Source organism: Triticum urartu, chromosome 4A (genome assembly GCF_056163025.1).
Source record: "Triticum urartu cultivar PI428250 chromosome 4A, HENAU_Tu73, whole genome shotgun sequence".
In the NCBI taxonomy this organism is placed as follows: Eukaryota; Viridiplantae; Streptophyta; class Magnoliopsida; order Poales; family Poaceae; genus Triticum; species Triticum urartu.
Window position 1 is genome coordinate 268,117,496 of NC_141876.1, and position 10,308 is coordinate 268,127,803.

The following is a 10,308-nucleotide window of genomic DNA, read 5'->3' on the forward strand; positions in this document are numbered from 1 at the left end:
ACTCGTTTATTCCATCTTGCTTGTAAAGCTGAACGTGAAGTGCAGGATCGACAGGCATTGGCGCGGACTAACTTTTCTGCAGGTCGACCTTCATCATGGACACCACGTGCATCATCTACTTCCACACGTTCTGCTACACCGGTGCCTCCGTCGGCTGCCACCTCCAACCGTGATACAATAAAGCAGGCACAATCACCACTATCTGCCAAGAGCACACCTTCTGGGCCTGCAAAGAGCTCTTCTTCATCCATGGCATCAACAGGGCAAACACATGATATTATTTGTCGATGTTGCAAGGGTGGAGGTCATTATGCGAGAGAATGCCCATCTAAGCGTGTGATGATTGTTACTGAGGATGGTGGGTATGAGTCCGCTAGTGTCTATGATGAGGAGACTTTGGCTCTTATTACACGTGACGAACACGGTGGAGACGATTCTGATCATGAGACGCAATACATGGCTCCTGAAGATGCTGACAGGTATGAATGTTTAGTTGCTCAACGTGTTTTGAGTGTGCAGGTTACACAAGCTGAGCAAAATCAGAGGCATAATTTGTTCCATACAAAGGGAGTTGTGAAGGAACGTTCTGTTCGCGTGATCATAGATGGAGGGAGCTGCAATAACTTGGCTAGCATGGAGATGGTGGAGAAGCTATCTCTCACCACAAGACCACATCCACATCCTTACTACATCCAATGGTTCAACAACAGCGGCAAGGTTAAGGTAACACGTACTGTTCATGTGCATTTTAGTATCTCTACATATGCTGATTTTGTTGATTGTGATGTGGTACCTATGCAAGCATGTTCCTTATTACTTGGTAGACCATGGCAATTTGATAAAAATTCTGTACACCATGGTAGAAACAATCAGTATACTCTTGTTCATAACGATAAAAATATTACTTTGCTTCCTATGACTCCTGATTCCATTTTGAAAGATGATATTAATAGAGCTAATAAAGAAAAACAGGAGACAAATAAGAGTGAAAATCAGATTGTGGCAAAAGAATTTGAGCACCAAATGAAGCCTAATAATAAACCATCTACTGTTGTTTCTGAAATTAAATTGAAAAGTGCATGTTTACTTGCCACCAAATCTGATATTGATGAGCTAGATTTCAGCAAATCTGTTTGCTATGCTTTTGTGTGCAAAGAGGCATTATTTTCATTCGAGGACGTGCCTTCCTCTTTGCCCCCTGCTGTCACTAACATTTTGCAGGAGTTCGCTGACATCTTTCCACAAGACGTGCCACCGGGATTACCACCTATTCGAGGGATTGAGCATCAAATTGACTTAATTCCCGGTGCTTCGCTACCCAACCGTGCACCATACCGTACCAATCCAGAGGAGACGAAGGAGATTATGCGTCAAGTACAAGAACTGCTCGACAAAGGTTATATACGCGAATCCCTTAGTCCTTGTGCTGTTCCTATCATTTTAGTGCCGAAAAAGGATGGTACGTCGCGTATGTGCGTTGATTGTAGAGGCATTAATAATATTACTATTCGTTATCGTCATCCTATTCCTAGGCTAGATGATATGCTTGATGAATTGAGTGGCTCTACTATATTCTCCAAAGTTGATTTGCGTAGTGGATACCATCAAATTCGTATGAAATTGGGTGATGAATGGAAAACAGCATTTAAAACTAAGTTTGGATTATATGAGTGGTTAGTCATGCCTTTTGGGTTAACTAATGCACCTAGTACTTTCATGAGGTTAATGAACAAAGTTTTACGTGCTTTCATTGGACGATTTGTGGTAGTTTACTTTGATGACATATTGATTTATAGCAAATCTTTGGAGGAACATTTGGAACATTTACGTGCTGTTTTTATTGCTCTACGTGATGCACGTTTGTTTGGAAACCTTGGAAAGTGCACCTTTTGCACCGACCGAGTATCTTTTCTTGGCTATGTTGTTACTCCACAGGGAATTGAAGTTGATAAAGCCAAGATTGAAGCTATTGAGAGTTGGCCGCAGCCCAAAACGGTCACACAAGTGAGGAGTTTCCTTGGCCTCGCTGGTTTCTATAGGCGTTTTGTGAGAGATTTCAGCACCATTGCTGCACCTCTCAACGAGCTTACAAAGAAGGATGTGCCTTTTTTTTGGGGTACCGCACAGGAAGAAGCCTTCACGGTATTGAAAGATAAGTTGACACATGCTCCTTTACTCCAACTTCCTAATTTCAATAAGACTTTTGAGCTTGAATGTGATGCTAGTGGAATTGGATTAGGAGGTGTGTTATTACAAGATGGAAAACCTGTTGCATACTTTTCTGAAAAATTGAGTGGGCCTAGTCTGAACTATTCTACTTATGATAAAGAATTATGTGCTCTTGTTCGGACCTTAGAAACATGGCAACATTATTTATGGCCAAAGGAATTTGTTATACATTCTGATCATGAATCTTTGAAACACATTAAAAGTCAAGCAAAACTGAACCGTAGACATGCTAAATGGGTTGAATTCATTGAGACTTTCCCTTATGTCATTAAACACAAGAAGGGTAAAGAAAATGTTATTGCTGAATTCATTTGGAACTTGGCATTTTGGTCTGTAGTCGTTCGAGCGTCCGTGTGGTCCTGCCGATGGGGTACTTGCCGCTTGCGGTCCTAATCTGAGGTCATAGTCGCGTAGCTGAACATGACGAAAAACGGGTCTCGGGGGGACTTGGTGCATCCATTAGGGACTTGGTGGCACTTGACTCGGGTAGGGGCAGCGCTGGAGATGACGAGATGTTGTTGAGGAGGGAAAGTCAATGCGGGGCAGCAGCGTGGACATGACGGCAGCATGGATGGGAAGAAGGTGCTCGGGATCGAGCTCCTCTCAAACCAGAGTATGGCTACGGGTGGGACAGAGGTGGAGACCCGACGAAGTCGGCGGCTTAGGCCTCCATGGGGCGGCGAAGGACGAAGTGGCTGGCGTCGGCATTGGCGCGAAGCATGGGAGGCGGAGCTCTTGCTCGGGGAGGTGCGGCGAGGGGAACAACGTGGTGGCGGTGTGGCAGCTGGCAGCGGCTCCGGTTGTCGGCGGACTTGGAGCTCTAGGCGAGGCGAAGAAGCGGTGGCGCGGGCACGGTGCCATGGCGAGGCGACGACGTAGAGATGGCACGACGGACGGCGGCCGTCGCCGGAGGCACGGAGGCAGCGGCAAGGTCTTGCGAGCGTGGAGGAATAGGAGAGCCTCGAGGGAGGTGGAGGGTGATCGATGGATGGCTGTAGATGGACACTACAAGAAATATGTCAACTAGTGACCTTCTGTTAGTGACCCTGGAAGAATTGGTCATAGGACCATTTGGGACCAATTGGTCAAAAGTTGTTCGGGGGGCTCCAAACCCTAAACTATATCGACCATTTTGGTCAGAAAGGTCGTAATTTTCTCACACGAAATGGTCATAAAGCAGACAACACTAGTCTGCTGCCTTATTTCTAGCTGATCATGACCAATATAGATGGTCATAACCTTGTAAATTGTGGTGCATTGGTATGACTTGGCGCCACCTCATCAGTTTTGCCTATGTGTCATGTCCATGTGTCAATTTTTGCCCTAGGTTGTGAAGCAACCTATATTTCTGTCATTCCAAAAATTCCCAAACAAATCTCATAAATTCTTCGGCTCATATATTCGTCAAATATGTAAAAGTCCTTCCTTACCTAGTTCAAAAATAATTCAACAATATTCATTTTCCTAGTTCGTTCACAACAGCACTTTATGAAGGAAGTGCTATTTATATATTCTTGATTGCCCTCAAAATTTTTGGGCTATTTTTCCTATCCAAATCATTGCCTCATGACAAAATTTAGCTCCATTTAACTAGCAAATCTTCCTTGGAAAATTTCCAAAGTTTTTGTCCACCTAGAAGCATTGTGAAGGAAGTACCTTTTTTATATATCCAAATGACATGAAATTTATATAGTTCCTTCATATGCCCAAATTATCACCCTCCAAATTGCAGCTCATTTAAATCACCGTGAGCCCAGGTTCAATTTATATTGTATAGCCAGATTGGCACGTTGCAAAGCAAGGGTTATCTAGACCCCTCCTATTACCCTAAAACATTTTGGGCACTCTTCCATACCCAAATCATCGCCACATGATAATATCCAGCTCCATTTTCCTCGTAAATCTTTCTCATGAAATTTCCAAAGTTTCTACCTCGAGAGAAGCTTTGTGAAGTAAGTACTAGCTAGGCTTACCCAAATGATCTAAAAATTTACAAGCGCATGACCATACCTATGTAACTTACCTACACCAAATTTGAGCTCATTTCATTCATCCAATTTCTCTCGCTAATTTTCCTAAGTGTCTGTCCAGAGAAGACCATTGTGAAGGAAGTACCACTTTGGCATGTCCAAATGGTATCAATTTTCTACAGTGCTTTCCTATGCCCAAATAACCATCCTGTAGCAAATTTCAGCTCAATCCATTCATTATTTTGAGCCCAGCTTCAACATTCATAGTTTTGTCCAGTGTGGTACTTTGCAAAGCAAGTACCACCTCGGATTCTCCTTTTGACCTGAATTTTTTGAAGACATTCCTCTTAGTAGATGATCATCCTCAGCCAAAACTCACGCCCATTGGCCACGTGCATTTCCCGCACCGCTAATCAAACACTTGGCTGCTAATTCATCTTTGAGCATAGGTCGGTCTCCTTGTGAGATTCTTCTATTGTAATTTTCTTCCTAGAACCTACCTGGGGAGTGCCCAACCCACTAGACATGCCTAGGCCTCCCAGAACGCATGCCAACACAAGGTCACGCGGTGACCACACGACGCGCATGAGAGTTTATGCGCTTTGGAGTTGGGGCCCTGGGCCACCATCCAAAACTTGATGTATCGCCACCAAACCATGTATTTATGCTTAAATAGATACTTATGTAACTAGAAATGATTTTTGGGAAAAATAAAGAGCAAACAATAAGGTAGCTGCAGTTCAAATTTGACCCGCTTCCTACTGAATCAGCAGAAATTTGTCTTTTTCACCAAAGGTGGATCAAAACGTTTGACACCCAACCATTTTGCCAATTGTGCATTAAATATGGCCTAGTATTTTAGAAAATTGATCTGGTACAATTTTGCAACAAATATTTGGTAGGTCCTTCACAAAAAAAGCTCATTTTGGGCACCCAAAAAATGGAAAATGATTTTTTCGTGCAAAGAAAATGATAACTTCCTTAGGCAACATTGTTTGGAATTCCAAGATGCACCCTTGTGCACAATATGAGATCATTTGAACAAACTATACCATGAATGTGGCCATAAGATTGATCATTTGGCTTGAAGGCCATAAATCTTCACGCATGATAGCTCATTTCTGAGAACACTTTTTTAAAATAATTTTTGTATTACAAGTTTATTATTTTTCCTGGTAACTTGGTCACATATAATGACACAATGCGAAGGTTTTCCAATTTTTTAATTTTTTTTTTGAATTTTTTATGCCCGTTTCAAAATGCGGTCAAAACTACGGGCTTGACCGTTCCTAGCTAGTTGTTGAATATTGGAAAACTTTTGATGTTTCTCTGATTAAATAGATAGTTATGTACCTAGAAATGATTTTTGGAAAAAAAACAAAGAGCAAACTATGAGGCAGCTGTAGTTCAAATTTGACCCACTTCCTTCTGAATCGGCAGAAATTTGTCTTTTTCACAAGAGGTGGATCAAAACTTTTAACACCCAACCATTTGGTAATTGTGCATTAAATATATCCTAGTATTTTTGAAAATTGATTTTGTACAATTTTGCGACAAATATTTGGTAGGTCCTTCACAAAAAAAGCTCATGTTGGGCACTCAAAAAATGGAAAATGATTTTTTCGTGCAAAGAAAATGATAACTTCCTTAGGCAACATTGTTTGGAATTCCAAGATGCACCCTTGTGCACAATATGAGATCATTTGAACAAACTATGCCATGAATGTGGCCATAAGATTGATCATTTTTCTTGAAAGCCATAAATTTTCACGCATGATAGCTCATTTCTGAGAACACTTTTTAAAAATAATTTTTGTATTACAAGTTTATTATTTTTCTTGGTAACTTGGTCACATATAATGACACAATGCGAAGGTTTTCCAATTTTTTGATTTTGTTTTTGAATTTTTTATGCCCGTTTCAAAATGCGGACTGCGGGCTTGACCGTTCCTAGCTAGTTGTTGAATATTGGAAAACTTTTGATGTTTCTCTGATTAAATAGATAGTTATGTACCTAGAAATGATTTTTGGAAAAAAAATAAAGAGCAAACTATGAGGCAGCTGCAGTTCAAATTTGACCCGCTTCTTGCTGAATCGGCAGAAATTTGTCTTTTTCACAAGAGGTGGATCAAAACTTTTGACACCCAACCATTTGGTCAACTGTGCATTAAATATGTCCTAGTATTTTATAAAATTGATTTGGCACAATTTTGCAACAAATATTTGGTAGGTTCTTCACAAAAAAGCTCATTTTGGGCACTCAAAAAATGGAAAATGATTTTTTCGTGCAAAGAAAATGATAACTTCCTTACGCAACATTGTTTGGAATTCCAAGATGCACCCTTGTGCACAATATGAGACCATTTGAACAAACTATGCCATGAATGTGGCCATAAGATTGATCATTTGGCTTGAAAGCCATGAATCTTCACGCATGATAGCTCATTACCATATTACAAGTGTACCTAAAAATGATTTTTGGAAAAAACAATGAGCAAACTATGAAGTTGTTGTAGTTCAAATTTGACCCGGTTCCTCCTGATTTGGTACAAGGTCGTTTAAATGGCTAAAAAAAGGCTAGAACGATCGGAAATGCATACAAGTTGGTTATCATCCATAAAATATGGTATAAGTTGAGGGAAAATTTTAGTGGTTCCATTTTTCAAAATATCATTGGTAGTTGCTTCATAAACACTTTTGTTTTTAGCACTTAGAGACTATATTTTAAATTACACCCGTGGTCTCCAACCAATCAGGACGTCTCCCCCGGATCACCCTACTGTGGGCGATCTAAACCGTCCGATCGTCCCGGATCCGACGGCAGACTTGACCCCCTCATCGTCTCACCCAAGTAGCTAGCCCTAAAACAACCCGCACCACTCGTCCTCTCGTCCCCCTCTCTCCTATGCATCCACAACCACCGCCCTATCCCTCCCTCGGAACTCGATCCGCCGCCGCCCCCAAACCCCCCCCCCTGTCGACGACCCTCACCGTAGACGTGGTGCTGTAGCGCCGAGGCCAGGCCGACCTGAGCTCCCTACTCCTAGAGACCGGCGTCGCCGCGGCCAGGAGAGTCTCGCAACGCGGGGCCGCACCCGCGACCTGCTACCCCGCGCCCGCGCCAACTCCAGCAGTTGGCTTGCTCGCTTGTTGTTCCAGGTGAGTGCTGGTGGAGCTCGAATCGGGGAGGAGGAAGGCTGCAGATCCGGCAGGCGAGGAGGCTAGCCGTGGGTTGCAAGAAGGCGGTGGTGGTGTGTGCGCTCGTCGGCTTCCTCGGCGTCCTCTCCGTTGTGCTCAGCTTCGCCGCCGAGGGCACCCGCGTCAAGGTACAAACCGTCCTGTACCCACCCAGGTTTACCAGTTTCTAGCGCATCTCGTCGGGAAACCACCCCCTTTTTCTTTACTTGCTACTGCGGTTAAGTTACGCGTTGCTTCTAGATCTCGTTCCCCCGCCACCCCACCCCACCACCGAAGAACAAGAAACGCCGACAGGTAGAGGGCCGGAGTAGTCGCTTGTTGCAGCTGTGGTGGCGTAACTATCGGTCTCGGAGCTTGTGGATCCATCCATCGATCCTCTTGTCGCGCATTAGCGCATTGGGGATTTCCATACCCGGTGGTGGTAGGCGTGGCCGCTTCTCTAAGCGGCCATGTTCAAGCAAAGCGTGCTGGACCTACTGATTTGCCCTGAATGAAGATCGTTTGCGAGGCAGAGTGGAGTGGGGTGGATGCTTGGCCTGACATTGGTTGGCCCAGTCCCTCCAACCTAACTAAGATAACATGATTGGGTGATTCCCAGCTTGTTTCCATTCCCATGGAGCTCAGTAGCTGCTGCTGCTAGAATGTGTAGTATGTATGGTGTGCTGCGTTCGGCGGTGCGTAGGCAACACTCATGGCTGTCAATTCTGTCATCATCGATATGTTCTCGATACGTAAGCCCTTTGATTGTACTATATTATTTGATTGGGCAATCCCTTGTAGCCAAAATAGTATGATTGGCTAATTCGGTAACGATTTGTCCAAGTTGTCGCTTTCCATGGAGCTGACCGACAAATGCACAATGCGATAGAATCTGTCTAGTACGTTACGTATGGTACGTCCGACGGTTCATAAACGCCATTCATGGCAATCTATTTTGTCAGGATCGATAAGTTCTCCATAAATCTATCCCTTGAGTGTACTAGTTGGGATAACTGTTTATATTTTTGATGTGGCGATGCATAAACGCCATTCGTGGCAATCTATTTTGTCGTGGTCGATAAGTTCTTGGTATATATATCCCTTGTCAAGGTAAAACCGTCCAGCGGTCTCCAGCGCATCTCGTCGCGTAGGAAACCGCCCCCCTTTTTGCTTCACTTTGCTTACTGCTGCGGTTAAGTTACACGCTACTGCTAGATCTCATCACCCCGCCACCCTGCCACCAACCAAGAAGAAACAACGGTAGGTGCGCTGCGCAGGCAGAGGGAAGAGGCCTTATTAGCTACTTGTTGCTGATGTGGTGATGCTAGTAGTATCGATCTCGTAGCTTGGGGATCGACCCTCCAGCTTTGCAAAGCGCATTGGGGATTTTCTTCATTAGCCAGCAATGGTAGTAGGTGTGGCTGCTTCACCATGCGGCCTTGTTCAACCAAAGCATCCTGCTACTACTGTGATTACTGACTGATTTGCCCTCAACGAAGATCATTGCGAGGCCAACTGGAGTGGATTGGGTGGATGCTTTCTTGGCCTAAATTGCCTCACACAATCCCTCTCTTCTAACTAAAATAGTATGATTCGGTCAGCATTTGTGCATCTTGCTTCCTTTCCATGGAGCTCACTTGCTGCTTCTAGAATGTGTAGTATGTATGTATGCTACATGCAGCGATGCATATGCGACATTCATGGCGGTCTATTCTGTCGTTATCGATATGTTCTAGAAAGCTAATAAATAGTTTGAAATTGTGAATAAGATGGTAAAGCAGTCATAATCATGTCAAACTTTTTTGTTGTCTCAATAATATGTTGTTCAAAATTAACAGCGCCTAATGTTTTATTTCCAGACAATGTTGATATGGGAACTACGTGTGGTAAATACTTCCAAGTTTGCTGGCTGAGTATCATCGACCCTGGTATCTAGCACCACATTTCTCATTGTGTTACCTAGTTCATACTTTGATATACAACAAATGGGTTTCTGATCATGCTCTGTTCCTTGTTGAATTTTCAGGCAATTCCGACATCATCAACGCAACACCAGCTGTACAAAATAACTAAAAATTCCCAGACTGTACCCTATTCAAACTATGCTGCATATCAGCACATGCTAATTGTTAATGTGCATGCTCAACCAGAAATCAGAATTGCCTCTGTAAGATGTTGTTTGTCAGTCGTCTAACAGCAACTTGGTTCTGATTATCTTCTTAGTGATGTTGTCTTGTTCTGCTTCTGAAGTAGTACTGCTTTATCCAAGCCTGGATCTCCTATATACTGTAGTCCTGCCATGCAATCTGATCCTGACACAAAACATTACTCTGTCTAACCCATGTCAGATTTATAACATAGTAATATCGTGTAGCTTGAATATTTGTAAAATGGCGGGCAAATGTTGCTGCAAAGATATTAGTGGTATATGTGCATGCATTTGACAATATGATTTCACATGTGTGTTTGAACATTAACCATACAGATTATGGTACTCTTAATTTGGTGCAGTTGAATGAGTGCTTGGTGTTGATATTTCCTTAAATGAGCATTATTTTGTCTTATAATAGATTGATTTGCACTGTTTTGGTTAATCATAGTCCCACAACCGTATGTGATTTAATTGACTGAGATGTTGTAGTAGACTTTGTTGCTAGCTATTTAAGATCACTTAAGATATTATATAAACATCATGTTGGGATAGTGGTGGTCATCGTGTTAAATAAATTGTAACACTAGTAGTCTAGTTGAAATTTTGATCAAATTGGAACTTTCATATGCTTATAAAGCTTTCCTATGAACATTCATAGGGATTTTAGCATGGATGCTGTTGGCCCTTTGTATTAAAATTAGTGTATGTACAAACTAAATGTTAAAATGGCAAGGATTTCTGATGGTGGTGGTCGTCACGACCTATGAACATTTTACTTGA

General features: G+C 42.8%; 1 long non-coding RNA gene across 1 annotated transcript; it reads left to right on the top strand.

Annotated features, from left to right (window-relative positions):
- The first annotated feature begins 7,145 nt into the window (after nucleotides 1-7,145).
- On the top strand, nucleotides 7,146-9,598 carry LOC125526489 (uncharacterized). The gene is made up of 3 exons (XR_007291714.2): nucleotides 7,146-7,525; nucleotides 9,236-9,304; nucleotides 9,403-9,598. It is a non-coding gene; the product is annotated as an uncharacterized LOC125526489 (long non-coding RNA).
- Nucleotides 9,599-10,308: the final 710 nt, after the last annotated feature.